The following is a 19,682-nucleotide window of genomic DNA, read 5'->3' on the forward strand; positions in this document are numbered from 1 at the left end:
AATGTTTTTCTCCTCTGCAAAGCTGATAGAGAGAAAAGGCAAAAATATTTCTAAAGTGAGATGTTAGTTCTCATCACTGTCCTGTCTGCTGATCCAATACAGTCAAGCATATTGCTGAGCAGTCACACAGTTCTGAAACGAAAAGAACAAAGATCTTCTGTGCAACATCACACTGTGCTGTCTTCCAGGCCAGCACTGCTCCTGAAGCAGGATATCAGCCAGTCTTCCACATCACTGCTAATTTGCTGTTTGCGAAAGGGTTGTCAAGGGATTAACTTTAAATTGCTTTTGTAATAATTTTTCATGGGATATTGAAATTCTATTGAATTAATGATTGTAACAGCTTATTCTGCTAGAACTGTTTTTAAATAAGTACTTTTGGAGGCACAAGCCATCCTGGGAGATCAGAGAAAATAGCGGGTCTGGGTGTAGGATGATTAATGTTCGTTATTAAACATGTTACAATATAACTCTCTTAATTGAACCAGTGGAAATTTGGCTGTGTGGAATGCTTGACTTCTGGATAAGTTCTTTCTAAATAACTGAGTTAAAAATTCCTTCCTCCATTCAGACCTTATTTAAAATTCCTTATTTATTAGTTGTCAGGTTATTCATGATAAAATAAACAGCATTCCTTAATTCCTAAATGATTTTTTTTTTTCATAGCTGTAATCTGCTTTAGTCATGGGTGACATACCGAGACAGGCCTCACAGCCGCCTTGGCACTGAAGTGCGGTATCGAACCCTCACGAGTCTGTTTGAGAGGTGCCAGCTCTCACCATTGCTCGTGGAGCTGAAGTGCTTCAGTGCAGATCCAAGCATCTCCTGCTTGCGAGGAGCGTGTAACCGACCTGAACACCTCCTCCTACTCAGGATTCACGACTGGAGCCCCATCTGTGGGGGATGTGGGGAAGAACAGCTTTTGGTGCTGTTTTTTTATGTGGGTACTCACAAGAAGACGTGTCTGCTGGTCCCTGCCTCCTCTTACTTGGATATGACCTGGCAGTAGGACTGTCTCTACTGAGCACAGAGCTTCTGCACAAGGGAACGTGGAGGTAACCTGCAAGTTTACCTTCTGAGCAACTGCACTGCACATCTGTCAAAGAGAAAACCGGGCAGAAGAGTGTCATGGGCCAGATCCAGCTAATGGACCATGAACTGGGTTAGGCATGACCTTTTTTTTTCAAAACTGTAAGCAACAAAGTGGAGGATATGAATTGTCAGTTTGGTTATTATAAGTTATTAAGGTTAAGGTTATTTTATTATAAAATAATAATAGTAGTGAAGTAGTGAAGTCAGTCTACACCTTTCCTTCTCCCCCTTGAATCTGACTTTGGTACCCTGATTCTGTGGCGTGTTAATGGAGCATTTCCCTGGCACTGAAAGCATGCTAGAGTCTTCCCCTGCTCCAGGAACTGCATGTGCATTTTGCATTGGATTAGATACATGAAGAGAGAGGGAACAGAGAATACCCAATCAGTTGCTGAGCTACTTAGCAGAACACTAAAATTACTATTCTGAGATTGCTACTTTCAGGTGTATCAAGAGATGCAAGTCTGGCAGTTTTCTCTCACATTCACCTTGTTATGCCGGCTTCATGCCAAAATAACTACCCTTGGAATTATTGTGTATTCATGCCTTACCTGTAGAAAATTTAGGACTGAAAAGCAGTGCACTGTATATGTGTATATGAATAAAAGGGCAATGTATTGAAGAGGCCTTTTAAAATAACTGCAACCACTGTCAGAGGGAGAGAGAACTGTCCTCTTCCCCTCACCTTGAGACAGTTGCTGCTGTATGAGGGGGAGTCTGAGGATAACTTCTCCATGGGTATATATGTATTTAACACTGTCATCAAAACTTGAGATGTTGATCTCATGAGCTCTCTGTCTCTTCAACACCTGGATCATGGGCACAGGGCTCCGAGCTCTTCCTCATTCTACTCCTTTTCACCACTCTCTCTATTTTTCAACAGCCCCAGATACCAGTTTCAATTTCTTCCCTGTGTCCTCGTCCTGTGCTGGTTCTTTTCCCACTCTTCTTGTCCTTGAATCTCTGCCTAATTCTTTATTTCCATCGCAATGCAGCAGAAAGGGGCGAAGATGGAAGAAGAGAGGCAAGAAAAGTGGCTTCCAAGGAAGGGCTTTTCTTCAGTAGTCTCCACATTCATCATTTGCTGTTTAATGTCCTCCTGCTGACGTACATAACTCATAATTTGTTTAAGGATGCAGGTATCAGTTTACTTGCTCGGCACATGTGAGTATGATAGCTTTCTTATGGGAATGAAAAAAATAAAGCCTATGAAATGATGAAAGGAATAGCTACATGGCTCTATGGTGAAAGTCTAGGAATAGCTTTTAAAAATCTGTGAGTTCTCATCTTGGCTCTATCACAGATTTCCCCTGTGCTCAAGAAAATGACCTACTTTCTTTCTACTGTCTTTTCAAAGGCAGTAATATTTCCTAACTTCACAAAGCTGAAGTGGAGGATTGAATCATTAACATTTAGTGACCGTTGTATATGAAGCAATGTCAAGCCATAGTGACATGCTCTTTATACATTTATTATTATTATAATCTTTATTATTATTATTATTAAATTAATTGCTGCCCAGTCAGTTTGTCATGACGTATTCCATTAGTAATAATACCGTAATAAGTAAATACAATAAAGGAAATTAATGAGCTGGGAATCAATACTCTGTAGTCCGGCACTTCTGATGTTTGATGTCTGATTCTGACATTGACAATGTTTTGTGTTTCTGCAGACTGAGGTCTAAAAAGACTAGAATTTCATTTATATATATTTTTTCCCTTGGGCAAGAAAAGATGAATTCTAACACAATAATCTAAATTAGGATATGTTACACAGTACATTTAAGAAGCTAATTTGAATAATCACATCACTTGATCAAAAGTTTATTAAAATCAGTGGGAGTCTTAAATGGATTATCTTGTATGGGTTTTTAAATCAGGTCCTTAGTATTTTTTTCACTAGATACTTGAAATGCATTTCTTGTGTGCAGTCAGGAGATAGCAGACGTTTAAACAAGGACAATGAGTCAAAAAGGAGAAATCCAAAGGAAAAAGAGCTGTTAAGTGAAGACTGTAAAGAAACTCAGAAGGGAACTAACGTGTTTTCTGTATCAGAGGAGAGGAAACGTTAAGATGATTTAGTGTTGCATCTCCTTCCTCAAAGATTGCTCAAATGTATGAGGTAAAATAGGGTCTGTAGAGGGATGAAACAATGATTTACAATTAGGCTATGACAAATGCTTGGTGCTGACCACTCCCTAAAGCGCTGAACTCAGTGGCCACACTTTAAGTTAAATAATCCCAGGTATGAGCCTTGCATGAATTGATTATGGCTTTCATCCTGGAAGGTGAAAGAAGCTGAAGGTTTAGCTTTCCTACTTTCACCTCTTTTTTCATATTCTCTTCCCTCTCCCCTCCTTTCTCTTAGGTTCATGCTGCATATTCAGTATCATTTGGGAACCATTTGCCCTCCTTTGGAGCTTTGGAATGGGCATGAGTAATCTGGAGCAGAAAAATGTGTTGTCAACAACTAGTCTGTTCTCAAAATGAGTCCTGTGATGTTTTTCACCAAGCAGAATCCAGTCTGCAGCATGCTGCTGTATACGTGAGGGTCCTTTCATCCTGAAACAACAGGCTGAGGAACCAGCAAGCAGGAGCTGGCTACACAAAACTAAGAAGAGAAATTTGAAAGGAAATTCTGTGAATGCCAGAGGAACAAATCTATAAAACTTCCTTTCCGCATTGTGTTTGATTAGCACATTACTGAGTTCAGCCTACACCTGCTTTTCCCCTCTCCTTAATTTCAATTATAATGTGCTCCATTGTGTTGCACCGTTTATTACTAAATGAATCTAGTTCTAAGGATGTGCATGTGGCCAATTTATTCATTAGATCTATTGTAGTGAAACTGAATAAAAGGTTTTATTATCAATCTCCTTAATTTCCACATAGGATTTAGTGGAAATCAATATTAGAGAATGCATAATTGCTAAATCTTCTTAAATTAATAGACTCATTCATTAAGCCCCCCCCCCCCCCCCAAAAAAAAATACTTAGCTGGTATTTCTTGTGACTTTCTCTAATTAATTAGCAAGTAGAAAACGATAGTGAGCAGAACAGCTTTTGAGCAGAACAGCTTTTGGCAATCATGTGGTGGAATCTGAAGACTAGTCTTGAGGAAAAATTAATTTGGATATGTACATACAGTATATCACCTATAAATTGATTATAGGGAAATGTACTTTATAAGAAGATGAATGGTAGTTGTATGCTGATGGTCGGCAAAAATCTGGTACCCAGCAGGTGCTTTTAAACAGCTCAAGCTGGGACTCATACCAATGTGTAGTTGCTAATGAATAGCAGGCAGTTTTAAAAGCTTTAGAATTAAATATAGTGCAATCTATCTGTGTAAAACTATATGATATATATACAGTATTTTTTAAACATGCAGATTTTCACTTGTGCCTAAGTAGACAAGTTTTATGGGTTGGAAACAAAAACATCTCTAAAAGATCATGGAAAAGAACAGCAAATGATGAAAGGCTCTATAACCAACTTAGATTCTGCATTACTTGTGTATGAATATGTGCTCTGCACCTTCAGATCTAGGAACTGTAAGTTTTATTTTGTCCCAAAATTTAAGTCCTGGGGAAATGAATGCACACTGATGAATGTAGATACTGATTTACTACTCTGGACCTCAGGAATAACTGAAATTAACTCTTCCAGTTAAGCTATTGGTGGCAGGTCAGTGGAATTTAGAATGAGTTTGGAACTTGTGATATTACAGAACAGGTTCATAAGAGAAGATCTTCCTGCTGCTAAATGTGTTGCACTGTACTTAGCTCTAAGCTACCCAAAGAAAGGAAAGAGAATAAAACAAAACAAGAGAAAAAGGCTTGCTGAAAGAGGTCTTCTGATCCATCTCCCAGACTCAAGTCAGGAGCAGAGGCTCTTTTCGTGTTCCCAGCATGGTTACCTACTTTGTATTTTCAGCATATGTAAATTATTCCTACTGTATCCGATGACTAAGAAAGAGACCATGTATTTAGGCACAGACAGTGGAAGTGAACGAGTCTGAGCTCTTCACACTTGCCAGCCAAATTGGAAAAAGGGAGAAGAATACATAATCTGTTCTGATAAAAAGTATCTCATGCACCTCCTCTCTGCTTGGCATGGTTTCAGAAAAATTGGAGCTGCTGCCAGGTATGCTGGACTTCTGTAGTGTTCCTATTGTCCTGACCAGGTCTCTGTAGTGTCTTTATTGCTTTTCCTACAAACTAACAAGCTGAAATATTATTACAGCCCGCTATCTGAAATGGAGGATTTGACTTGATTATTTGTTCCTTATTTGAATGTAAGGATGGTGTTTTGTCCACTCTTTTCAAGAAAATGTTCATTATGTCGCATAGTGCCTTTAGGGTATACACTACAGAACTGATTTGTTTGTAATTGAGCCTTTTGAATGGAGATGGTTTTAGCACTAGCAATTTGGTGTCCACTGCTAGCCATGAATCTTGAAGGATCTTTTAATGGACATACATACATCCAGAGCCATTCCATTTCACCTGGCACCATCTCTCAGTACTTGCTACAGCTCAAACATAAAGCCAACAAAAATCCCCGAAGCACCATCAGAACAGTAAAATTCCGAGAAATAAGCAGTAGTGTGAGATAGTATTAGGAAAATAGATTGACTATTAATTAAATTATTCTGTACCAGTCAGCAACAATAAAAAATAGGCATTCCCTTAGAAATAAATACAACTCTAGTGCTTACCCTACGTAAAGATGATGATTTACACTTTTTTATTGTCCTCTCCAGAGGAAGTTATAAACTTTTACCATTCTCTTATGTTATTTTTCACTATGTTCATTAGCAAATGGCTATATTAAGTCCATTAGCAATTGTGCCTACTCGAATCAGACTACCTAGTTACATAAGATTTTGGATAAGCATGGAGCAATCCCATCAATACTTTTCCTACAAAAGGCAGTCTGAATATTGCCCAAAGTGTCAAGAATGAGAATCTCTTTTCCTAGGGACCAGTATTAATATCAGAGCAGAAGATGGTCCCTGCTTCTAATATCTTTTTTCACTAAGCTATCAGATAAGGGATGAAATATGGAAATAGATCCATTAGATAGAGGTCAAAGTAGCAAAAACACTGAGTCAATGTTTGTCAAAGTGATAAGCAGCACCCCAGTGCACCAGTGGTCTAACACCAGAAATACTGACAAATTGATCAAGATTCAGGAGAAAATCATATCCAGTTAGGTTAGCGATGAGGTTAAAGTAATAATTAGGATTAAATTTAACTAGAGCAGCTGTTGATCCCTCCAATAAATTTTTAAGTCAGAAAGAGTTTCCTTTAGGTTAATTGTGCTTTAGCAGTGGGGTGCCATCTTCTGTTTGGTCTACCGAACCCTTAGAATGAGGTTAACCGCTTCTCCTGATACGCAGAGGAAAAGTGTTCAGTAGCCATCCTGACTGAATATTTGTATGGTTAAATGTCAGGTCACTAACTTTTTGAAACAGACCCTTGGAATATGTTGGCTCTTCTATTAAAAAATAAAAATTTTAAAAGTCAGGCATTCGTTTGTGATTAGTTTTGTTTTTAATTGCGAAATAAGTGTGCTGAAATTAGGGAACTTGTTATTTTTTATTTTTTATTTTATTTTTTCTCCTCTCTGAGTCTTAGAAAAGCATGTATGGAGAATAATGTGACTGCACATGCTTTTCTGAAGGGAGTTTCATGTCTTGGCCACCAGATTACCACCTGTCTTCCAACGCTGTAAAGCATATTATATTTACTTTCTAATGAAATTTTAATTTTTGCTTTTAGAAAAATATTTATCCAACTGAGATGATCTTCTGTTTTGATTTTTTTTCTATTACTTTAAAAATATATTTTGTAATTTGAGGAATGTAAATAATAGTATGTGGTTATTTTATTTCAGAGTTATAGGAGAAAAAGGAAAGTTATGCCTTTCAGCAGAGCAACCAAGGCTGGTTTATTTTTAGGTAATGCAATCAGATTTTCAGGTTTATCATATTTTTAATAAAAGGGGAAATAATATCTTCCTTAAGTGCTTTTCCCCCATTCAGTCAAGACTCATGACTATGATCATTCCATACACTGGATGTGTTTGTTGTTTACAGAACATAAAACAACAGATGAGGAAAATAATTTATCTCAAGTAGGAGTGTTCATTTTAAAATTTCCTTTAAATTTGAGGAAAAATGATTTTAAAACTTGAGTTTTAATTGTACTGCCATTTGTCATTCAAATTGACATAACCCTCTAATGTATCTAAGTGCTGCAAAACAGCAACAGTAACTGTCATTTCTCAAGTAACATGGCATTTAGAATACAGCAATATAGGATTTGCTGTATATACTTTAAAATACATCCAAACCTACAGTTAATGCTACTTACAGTTTTGACATACTGTATGAGTCTGGCTGCAGATGAAGCTCAGAGATTTGATGCTAAAGACAGGCAAAATATTCTGTTGTTTTTGTTTGTTTAATTTATTCTCATCTAAACTGGATAGACAAGACAAACAAATGACCAAGCAATCAAAAAAAGACTCCTAAATTCCCTGGAGTCAGGAATTTGGAGAAAATCTTGTCTCACAAAATGCTGATATGCTCTTCTGGAGATGACTATGCTCCGTACCACAGACCCCAGGACTCTGGCATCCCTGACTGTCGGAGATGTTGGACTGGCTGGTCTGCCCAGGTATGCAGACTTGGAAACTCACAGTCATGGCCTGAAGAAGTCTACATGGGAGGGCTGCCAAAGATGAAGATCTCTAGGTGCTTGACCTAAATACAGACAGGTTGATAGATCTACTGGGAGCTGCAGCTGCCAGAAGTATCCTCTTATTCAGCTGGCTTTGAAGTGGGCACACTGGAAGTACTATGACTTTATATTGGAGCAGCTTTGTTGGCAGGTCTGTCTCGAAAGCTGGGATATTAAGGCAGTCCAAGAATACATGAGAATACCGCCTTGTCTTGTAGAAACTTTTGTCAAAACCAGGATGTTTCTGACAAAGCATGCTGGATTCAGTAACATTTTCCTGTGAAATTAGTTTCATCAGAAAACTTCTGATCAGCTGCAGCTGTTATGTAAATCCAAAAAGACTGTTTATGGAACAGAAAAACACCAAGGGCTAGTCAACAAAAAAAAATGGGTATTGCACTGCTGAATACTGCAATTCCCTACTCTTAGGGTAAAAATTTTGAAATTCTGAAGTTATGTGAATATATAATTCTTACCTACATATATGGGAATTATGAATCAAAATCTAGCATTAAGTGCCTAGACACCTAGAACTCTGCAGAAGTGTCCTGAGTGCTTATGTTTGTTAACAATAAATTAGCTTTAAAAACAAAAATGCTGAGCCACTCAGGTTCAGAAATGAAGAGGTGGCTTTGCAGAGCTCACTGATAGGATTCACTTGGATTTGGGTGATTCAGCTTCAATTCCTTTTCCATAAGGCATTTGAACGTTATTACTCATTTCCTAAGTGACTTCTCAGATATGATACAGGTTGTTTGAGTGTGTCCTGGTAAGACAGTGACAGAACCAGCAAGTGAGCAAGGCTCTCTGGCTGGGTGATGGCAGCCAAGATGGGACACCTGGATTACAGTCAGTTTAGAATAAAATCTTGATGGTAGGTAGAGCATCCACCTGAGTAACAGGAAATTTAGTTTCAAGTGTTAATGCGAATCAGGAGTGGAACTTGTCACTCACATCTTGCATCAATAATGCAACCATTGAGTGCTTGATAAAAATGAGGGAAGGAGACATATCACTTTCACCAATGATTTTGTAGAGGCTACTCTTCAGCATGTGCTCTGTCAAAACCTATTTTATTGGATACTGGAGACAAGATGAGAGGGAATTCTACCATTTCTTGAGCATCCTTGCAAATATTAGGAGATTTTGGGTTACCTGCTCAATATTGCCAAGAATTAGGTTGTTCTAGATGTACCCAGAAGCAGACCTAGACGACCTAGAAGACTTTACCCAGAAAAACTTGTGCCGATCTAGCCTTTTTACTTCAAAACCATTCTGAATAGTAATTGATGCCCTCCTGAGCTTGTCATGTTAATACTAGGGCCATCATCATTTGAGATGGACTTTGCCTGAATGGTTGTTATATAATCCTGTGGCTGGACTCAGATGTATATTTTTCTGTGGTGATGATGCTCTGCTGTCTGGACTGGTTATAAGAGTGATTGATCACAAATTGTCCAAACAAATGATGCCTGTATCTGGAACTGCGTTAGACTAGCAGCAGATTTGACCCTGAATCAAATCTGTTGTTCAGAGTCAAAGGTGGCAAAATCTCACCACCTATTATTTAAAGGCTTCAGCTTTCAAGACCAAGACACTTTCAGCTATCAAATGTGCTGATTCTTTTGCTCATTGCCACTTTGATTAATTGGAGCAGAACAGGGGATGATTAACCATGGAGTGCTATGCTATCTGTTCCCTATCCATGTCAGAAAAAGGCCCATAGCACCAGCAGGACAGAAAGAAGCCAAAGGGAAAAAAAATGCTAAAGGAGGAAAAATTCCCTACCTAAGTATTCTTTAGTTCAGTCATTTTTGTAGCCACAAATATTCTTAAAAAACCTGGACAGTGTCTGGCCATACTGCAAGTGATTGCTAAGGCTTTTTAGGGCCCAGTGTGTATGTGAGAGTCTCATGTGACACAGAGAAACTCACACAGGTTAGATCTAACATATACATCATATATGACCATTTTGTTGAGGGCATGGCTGTGATAACAGTTAACATATGTATTGTGGTGCCTCTTTCTCCTTAAGATCACTTTCAGCTGCCTGTTGTGGTCTAGCATAGCCACCATGGGAGTCTACTGACTCTCTGAGGTGGGGTCATCCTCACCGGAACAGAAATATTCTTCTTCCTTTATATTCCTTCATTAGCATGGGCAAAGCCAGTGCATGGCTAGGGCCTATGGGGGTGCACAACCTTTTGGGATGTCCTCTGGCTTTGTACAGGACTGAATATGAATTCATTTTCTGAAAGCATGTATCTTCTGAAAGTATATCTCAACTCTGGCTAACACGAATATCCATCAATCTCAAATGACAAATTTGACTTCTTTCCTTATAAGAGGAAGAATGAGGCTATACAGCAGTTTGGAAGGAGTTCTAGCACTATATCTGTGAACACAGGTGAAGCAGGGAAGAGCAGAGCCATACTGAAGACGTGCTCATTTTCTGCATGTGCTTCTGGAGTCTATTGCCCAAATATAATCAATGAACAGCAATGCCTTTATAAAAGCTTGTAAAATATAAGTCTCATGCAGACTTGTATATCCAGTAATAGGATACTTATCATCTCCTAAAAAAATAAAAATTAAAGTATGTATATGGGGGGGGGGGTGAATGTAAAATCTACATGAAAACTACCTATGCATTTCATGATTGTTAAATTTTCATGCCAAATAATTTAATTAGAATTTAATATACAGTAAAGCCCTTGCTATAGAGTTATATTTACCATTAAACCTGAAATTTACAATCTTAAAACACAGGATAGCAATATATCTGTACACATTTGGAAAAAAAAAAAACTCATTATATGGAAGATGTTTAGTTACATTTACATATTTACACATGCATTATCAAAAAGCTGCTAACAGTTTTCTGAAATTACTATTTTATGAAAAGTAGAGTCATATTTCCAGTGGGTCTGAGAATGGAAAACTTTGTAAATGTTTAAGTTTTCCTACATAACATAATTTTACGGTGAGAATCTAACAGACTGAATTATAGTTCCTAATACAAGGAGATGAGCTGCATGTGCAGGTTGAGAAAGCACACTCTTGATGACTATAGCAATACAGAGTGCACATTTTCTGTTTAAGTTATACCATTTTTAGAATGGAGGTGTGAGAACCTTGCAGAATTAGAAATCAGAATACCCTGACAACTGGAGAAATGACATGGGTGGGGGGAAGGAAACGCTATTCAATTTAGTGAAAACAAGCCCCACTCTCTAGTCTTAGGAAAAATCTATGACTTGTTCTTCATCTTAATAAGATGAAGAACAGCAAAGCAAGGAGATGATCTACAGGAAGAAAATTTAAGGTTCCTTGTAAAGCTAAACTCTCCTCAAACAGGTTGGCTGTGGATTAACAGAACCATGTAGCAATAAAGACAGCAAAGAAATAGGGTAGGAGTCAGAGCACAAGGACGGGATTTAAATCTGCTCTGCCCAACACTGTAAGACCATTAGAGTCCTAGAGTGCGTCCAGATATATGTCAACTGGGAGTCCAATCTAGAGCAACAAGCACGTGCTGAGATCTAACAAGCATCGTCTCTGAGGGGGAATTGAAGGAACTGGTGAGGCTTAGTCTAGAGAAAAGAAGATTAGGCAGAAAAATGATAGTGGTTTTCTAATACACATCAGCTGTAAAGAAATAATTTGCTCAAATTGTCCAGTGTTGAACAGAACACAAAATAATGGCTAATAATCTAGTTTAATCAATATGAAAAGCTTTCTAACGGTAAGATTAGAAGGGCTGGTTGACTAAGAAGTCTAGGGGATATTCTTCACTGTCTGTTTTTAAGAGCTTTCATCAAGAGTGTTGTAAGCATGATTGGTCCTGTCCTAAAGAAGAAGGATAGGCTCCTCAGGTCACTTCCAGGCCCACTTCTGTAAATATCTGAAACTGCTAGGAATAACGCCTGTCACAAGTATTCTAAAATCATGAGACTAGCTTAAAATTCAAAATAAAGTAATGCAGCCTAGGTTCTTTGAAATTTGTGGTATTTGAACTTTGTGTTTTTGTATTTTCCCATTATACTTGAAATTCTCTAGTAAATGTAGACCCCTGAAAATGGAGAATGACTCCATTTTTAAAAAGGGGGAAACACTTCATTGTTTATGATAAATTGCTAAGTGTTGGTCAGCCTGCATTGGGCAGAAAAGTGCTGCACACACTCTGGCTTTAAAAGCAGAGTTCCCTTCCAATTTATCAAATTGATTCACATTCAGCAGTAAACTCATTTTCCTAGGAAAGCTCCATTTATAAGGATTGTCTGAGTAAAAGTTAGGGGAAAAATTAAATTCATTAAGTCTCCCTAAAGTCATATCTAAACCCCCCCAAAATGACAATTTAGCCATATTCTCTGTGCATACAAAGAGAATTCCTCCCAGTCATGTTTAGTTCTTGGGGAACTAAACTAGAGAACTGCGGAAATTCTCATCACTTTACTTCTTGTACCAAACACAGATATCTAGGGTGGTGGGAGGGTTATTTTTCCCCTATATGGAGAGCTAATGAAGAAAAACACTTACAGAACAACTTCACTCAGAAAATCTTTACAGTCTCTATAATAAGAAGTGTTTTCCTCTCATCTACAATTTACGAGATTTGAGGGGGTATAAAAACATCATCTACTCCCATATTTCACATCTTCTGGTACCTGTGGCTATCTGAATCAACAGAACCTCTAAAAAAGGATGTTGTGCATCTCCTTTACACATTAAAGAAAAGGCTTGACCAACTTGCAGGGAATAAGCCCTGTACACAGGAGTAAAGCAACTATGAGCAGGCCATGACCTGACAGTTTAAATATACACATATATGCTGACAGTTTAAATACACACAAGTTTTTTGACTGAGGTCTGATATGTTTGTACCAATAGAAAGAGTGTTATTCTGGTTTTAGGCAAGAAAATACAACTGCACTTATGAACATATTAATGTTACTTTCTGATGATTTTTAAGAGCTAGTTTGGATAATAATTTAGCTAATAATTTGGATAATGTTCTTACAGCTCTAGATTCATGTGGAAAGAAGTTGGGGATTTTGAGAAGTAAAATTATTTCTGAACTCTAACAGAGTACTCAATCTTTCCACCTACAGTTAGGTAGAATACCTGTATTAATTAGTTGATTCATTTTATTCATGTGATTTTCCAAATGCTTACATACTATTAGGGCCCTCAACATTGCATCTTCATTTCACAGTCACTAATAAATTTTATTAAGATCTCGCCTATTCTGAGATGGGGAAGCATTATTTCCATTTTATGGAGAATTAATGCTGATAGAAGCAATGAATTTAGTAGAGTAGGTCATTTGTCCAAGATCATGCAGAAAGTCTATAGCTGAATGCTGTACAGTAATATACAAATGATACCAAAATTATTTTAGCCAGTTAGAATCTGAAAGGATTACAATGAATATGAAGAAGATTTATTAGAACAATATGAATGGACAGTATGTTAACAAATGCAATCAAATTCTGACCTAACCTGAAATTAATGCAAATTAGAATGAATAATTTCTTATATGTTGTGAACATTTTTCCTGATACAAGAAGGGAAAATCAATCAAGTTCAAAGGATAAGCATTTTAAAATTAGTTAAAAGTATTATTCCACATGCTTACTATCTACTCCTAGGAACTGCTTGCTGCAAGAAGTACTGAACAGGAACTGAATATGTTTTTAAAAGCATTATGGATGATGAAAGACAGTTACACTTGCTCAATTTAATATGTATGTGCACTCTAAAGCCTAAGCACATAAACTCCCTTTTGTGGAACACTGGGAAATCCCATATTATATATCCTTACTCCAAAGGATTGCTTGTTTACAGATGTCTGAAATTTGGGCTAGTCTTTGAAACATACTGAATATTGGATGCCACAGTCTGAAAGGATAAGGAATGAGATGGACTTCCAGTATGAACTGACATGGCTCTTACTTCCACATGGTGGCAGTGCTCCCACCTTATATTCTACATCTAACTTTTGCCTGTGATATAAAGTCACAGCATCTTCTTTTGCATCGTTTTCTAGACCTATGTCACACTGACTCTTTTAAAAATAAATGTTACAGACAGCTCTTTTTCTAAATTGTTAGATATCCACAATAAGATATCATTTTCTGATATTTTAATGTATTTAATACCTCTTATAATGACATATTTAGATCATTTTCTATTATTGACAATGCATGATAAATGAGGATCACACTGAGAGTACTTGAACTGCAAATGGTATTTTAAGTCCTAATACATTCAAAACTTTATATGCCTTGGTATTGTTGCTTGATTTCCAATAATACATCTCTGCTTGTAGCATTTCAGATTGATGGCTGTTGAAAACAAGGAACAAGTTGAAAAGGCAATATTTATATCTTTCCTTTTTTAATTTAAGGCTTTTGTTAATTTGAATACTCTCAGTTGTTTTATATTTTAAATACCTGGGGTTTGAACAGTACCATTGCTATTGAATGTAAAAAATATGTTTGCTGTTGTAGAATTGTCAGTGTTGGCTGTGGTAAACAAGGCAGATTTAAGTATCAGTTTGTTGTTAATACCCATCTACTATGTAGGTAGTAAGAAACAACCTTGCCTATTGTATCTACAGAAGGAGAAAAGTGGTGTCTAAGTCAACAGTTTGAACTGAGACCCCTTGAGATACAAGGAATAATTAGAAAGTGTGTCCCCCATGCTTGTGAGTTAATGTAATTACTTGCAGGAAGCTCCAAGCAATAGTCTCTGCACACTGCTGCCTTCAGGTCTACCAATTCAGTGTCACTCGCCCCTGTGTATTCCATAGTTCTCCTTTCATATAGGTCAATTTCTGCTGAGTTTTCAACTGATGAGGTTTAATGAATGACCTACTTTATGATACTCCTCTGTAAGAATTCCTTTGTGGATATCTTCCTCAGTATCTCCCAGATGGTTTGGTACCAGAACATGGCAGAAGCCGATGGGAGCAGATGTGACCTAGAAAAATTCCAAAACAAGTAAGTGGAGAAATACATTTTTGATATTATTTTTTTCTTCTCTTGTTGACTTGGAAAAACAAAACAAAACAGCAGTAGCTGCAAGGATTGCTTTGTAGCTAACAGAGCTGGCAAAGATTGCCTGGACCATGAAAATGAAGGTTAGGAGACAACACAGATATCAGAACTCTTCAGCAGCTTCCAGCCAGGTGTGTCGCTGCTGGGAGGCTGAATATCTGCACCCTCAGGAGATGCAGGCAATGAAAAGCTCATGATTAATGTAAATGCCTTTGTCACCAGGGGTGTTTTACATCCTCTGATATGCAAAACTCACTTCCAAATGCTGAATTTTCTGTGGTGTTTCCTTAGCCTCTGCCTTGCCCACTGAAGACACTACCCTGACCAAGGAGAGAACAATAGGGTCTCCTACAATGAATGTTTAAAACGTTTGTTTTATTGCTACAGCAGTATAACTTTGTGTCATTATCACAGAGACAGCTGAAAGTCCTGGGTGCAAAGCCATTCGCTCACCTAACATCGGTGGTCTAAGGGCCAGCCACTGCTAAGCATTTGGCTCCCTTCATAGCCAACTGCACTCTCTTGTAAAAGGAGCAACTAACGCTCTAGCAGTACAGAGAAAAGGTTGTCTTAGCCAGATCTCTTGATTTTTAGACAGTTACATTTAAAGAAATCCTACTGCTAACTTTCACCTCCATTGATGTTCAATGTAAAATTTTGCCTTTTTCACAGCATAGACATTTTCTAGCAAATATATAGAGTTGTTTCTGCCCTGTACACTGTATGTTGCTGTTAAAAAGCTTGACATTTCTCAAAATATTTTGGGCCATCAGGAGACTGAAACAATAGTTCTAAAACTTAAGACTAAGACCTTTGTTTGTGCTTTGTGTAATTCTTCAAAGATTTCAGTGAAACATCTAGTGGCTCTGCAATATTTTAACAGCATACACTGTGAAGAAATCTTTAGCACAGTGAAAATCTGCATTATGTTGGTGACAGTTTTAATTTCATGATTAGATTTCAAGGAATGTTAGCTCTTGGAGAAGTCAATTTTGACTTTAACAGGTTGGTGGTAAATGTGTCTTAACTGTCAATGGCAAACTGAAATGATTTATCAGAAAAATAAATACCTTACAGCATTGCATGTTTCATAGCAGCAGGAACAGTATTTAGAGCTTCACCTGTATAGTGATATTATGACTCCAAAAAAGGAGCTGAAAGCTGTTGGGTGAAAATGATTTTGGACATCTTGATAGAGCTTTAACAATGGTTTGAAGTAATTCAAAATGGCTTTGTTGTTGTTGCTGACAACATTAGGGGAAAAAGGACACTATTTTGGCAGTTCTCCAACTTGGAGAATAAAAGCCATTCCAGTACCCTTTTCTTTTGAACTGATTCTGAATAGAGGCCCTCATTGATCTGCTCTACTCACATTGTCTTTACATTATCTTCCCACAGAAGCGTGCACCTGGCTGTATAGAACTTGATAAGCTTTATTTTTATCACACTGGTATAAATGCAGTGCTGTCCAACTTGTCAACATGTTTTACCGTGATATTTGTGAACACTCCAGAGAAGAAACTATCTTTACACCTTTTAGAAAAAAACTGTTTTGTGAGTTCCTGCCCATATCCAATGTTTCTGAGTATACTGCTGTGAGAAATAAAGATACTTGCAAGAAATTTAATCACCAGTCTAAGATTAACTATCATTTAAGAAAAACTAAATCAGCTTTTATGCCATTGTTGTTAAGGTTACTAGTAAGTATAGGCAGCTACTGAAAGAGAAGTACTGTATTTTGTCCTTATTTCTCTTTGAATTACTTCCAAACTCAAGTTATACAAGCTGAAACAAATTAGCCAACACAGAAGAGGCAGATTCATCACTGAAACAAATATATAGGTAGATTCTGGAAAAAGAGCTATGATCAAAGTTTTGATCTGACTACAAGGGAACAGAAGTAAAACAAGCAGTCTGAGATGACAAATTTCTATGTTATACATGGCATGCTAAAAATTTCTTTAAGGCCTGGGCAGAACCAATTCCCACTTTCAATTTTCTTAATTTTAACCTATACAGGGTGACTTGTAATTAAGACCCTTTGAATGAACCAAGTCTCTGAGAGAAGTCTGTTGTCTCCAGTTTGCTTTGATGTCAGCAGGAAGGCTCTGCACTCTCTGTGCTCCTGTACTGTGGGATCCTTGCGACAGTGCCATGTGAATCACTGCTTCTTCACAGAATTTCACAGTTGGTAAAGTTGGAAGGGACCTCTGGAGATCACCTAGTCCAACCTCCCAAAGATTTCCTGGTGCTGGTTCCACTAAGGCTTGAACCCAGGAGCTTCAGCATGTAAAGAAGATGTGATAACCACATGGTAATGTGATACACTACACTATCCCTCTGCTTTTAACACTGTGCAAGGCACCACTAATAAGCAGGATCCAGAGTATGGGTTTCTTTCGTGTTTATATTATCAATGACAAAATGAGGCAGATAGTTTTTTTTTTTTTTTTTTTTTTTTTTTTTTTTTTTTGTGTGTGTGTGATCAAAAGAGAAAACTCTCCTGTAGTTTTCCTTGCTGGTAATCTCCAAGAACTGAGAACAAATTATTTGCAGTATAGCAAAAAGTCTCCAGATTTGCTTAACAAAACATAGTCTGAGTCCTTTAGCTTTACTAATCTTGCAACAAGACTTAAGTAAACAGCTTGTTTCTGAAAAGACATTTCAAGGCAAGGCAGAGATTTCTACTAAATATAAAGATGTATGATTATGTGACATGGAGACACTCTCTGCTCATGGAGTCAAAATGTTAGAAAGCATATATAATGATGAAATAGACATCTACCTTTGAAAGGTTTACAGAATTTTCTACTCCTGAATTTGTACTGGTCAAAATTTGCAACAAATTCACCATTTGTATTGAAAGAGCTGAAGTCACAGCTACCTGACTGAATGCGCTGAAGGAAAAAGAAGAAGAAATCAAGCGAGGGTAACAAATTTCCACACGGTCTTAGAAAATGGCTGTGATCAGATTTATACAGAGAGAAATCTCTTTATGAATCCTGATAGTCTCACTCTGGAAAAAGCTCTCATCAAACCCTAAATCTGCTGTTTGGCTTAATTCTGGAAATGCCAACAGGATGCACACACGATACCTACCGAGTAAATATAATGCCACTAGAAACATCAGCACACCCTGCCCACACTTTGTAGCAGTGGCCAGTCTCCAGCGCTGCTGAGAAGGAGAAAACTACGTTACAGAAACCGACTTGTGCACTAAAGGTAGGGAGGAGCAAATCCTGGCTAGCCATTGAAAAAGACAAGCACTAACCTCGAAGCATGGAGTATAATATGAGCCCAGGACAGACAAAAAGTCTTTCAAGCTTGCTTGGATTTACCAATACAATTGAAATCTGAGGATTTGGTGTAGTTATTGCAAACCTACAACACCCAGCGCACACGTGACAGAGTTCTTCCCGGAAGCTATCCATCCGTCGCTAACGTTATGCTTGTGCATGTAATGCATTGCCCTGCAGAGGTAACAGCTCAGGCCCCAGGAGCCATGCAGCTGTGTTAGAGCAGTGATGGCCTCATCACCCTGGGAAGAGTGCCGTGCCGACCCAGGACGCTGCTTCCACTCTGCAGCTCCTTGGACAGTGCGCTGCGTGGCTGCACCCCAGGAGTCTGCCAGCCCTACCGGGAGATAAAACAAGGGTTCAGCAGTACCTGGAAATGTTTCATAGAAACATAAATCAAGTCCCTTTGCCAGCAGTAAGGCTTATCTGGACAAGTGCTTCGGTTCTTTGCAGCCAGTGAGATTTCAGTGTACAATTAAAATGTTTTCCTGAAATGACGTGGCTATAACAGTGTGCTAATTTTTCAATGAAAGGGCGAAGAAAAGAAATAAATAATAGAAATATCCGCAATGACAAGGAATGAAAAATAGATGCAACTTCTGAAGCTGTCATTTTGCTCTGACGCTAGGCCTATTTTTTCCCCAAAAATATACTGGCTTTTTTCTCAAGTGACCAATACTATAAATGACTGAACTCTTTTGCTCCTTATTAGCCCCTTTCTCCTTACTTCTGACTGAATGTCATAGTCATGATCCAGAGTGAACGTAGTGCTGTCTTTCTCAAGCACTCTCTCCAGGTGCCAGCTTGCTTTCTGAGTCCCACTTCTCTTACACTGAACATTATGCTGTAATCTTCTTCTGCCTACCAGGCTGATTCGACTGGCCTAGCTAGACTTATCACCTGTTATCCATTTTACTTCAGAAATCAAACATCACTCTGATTAAAATCACTTGAGAAAACAGCATTGTCAAAACACTGACTGTATTAATTCCCAGCAGAAAGATTGCCTTTGGGGAAAAATGTTTTAAAGCAACAAATACCCCTAACCACATATCTAGCCATGTGTTTGCCTACATTAGCGCAACATTTTATTTTAGCTGATTCAGTTTATTTTTACTTCTGGATTGAAGAAGTAGTCCTGCTCACTGCTCTCCCACTATGTATGTTTGTGCATTGGACTTTGTTGACAACACACATGTAAACTCCTTTTCCTTCCTGGGGCTGGAATGCTCAATACTAAACAGTACCTCATAAAAACACATATGATAATTCCAGCCTTTCGTGGACAAATTCCAGTTGGTTATTTTCATTAACCTTCTCAGGCTTTAAGTCTCAAGTCTGGTTTTGCTCCCAGATGTAGCTAAAACACCCATTGCTTTCGGCAAGAAATTGCTGCAAAGCAGGAGAGAAGGGAGAGAGATCAGTAAGAAGATTGCAATCAAAGCTCTGTCTAGCTGCTGCCACAAATGCCGGTCAGTAAAC

Source organism: Rhea pennata, chromosome 2 (genome assembly GCF_028389875.1).
Source record: "Rhea pennata isolate bPtePen1 chromosome 2, bPtePen1.pri, whole genome shotgun sequence".
NCBI classification, from domain to species: Eukaryota; Metazoa; Chordata; class Aves; order Rheiformes; family Rheidae; genus Rhea; species Rhea pennata.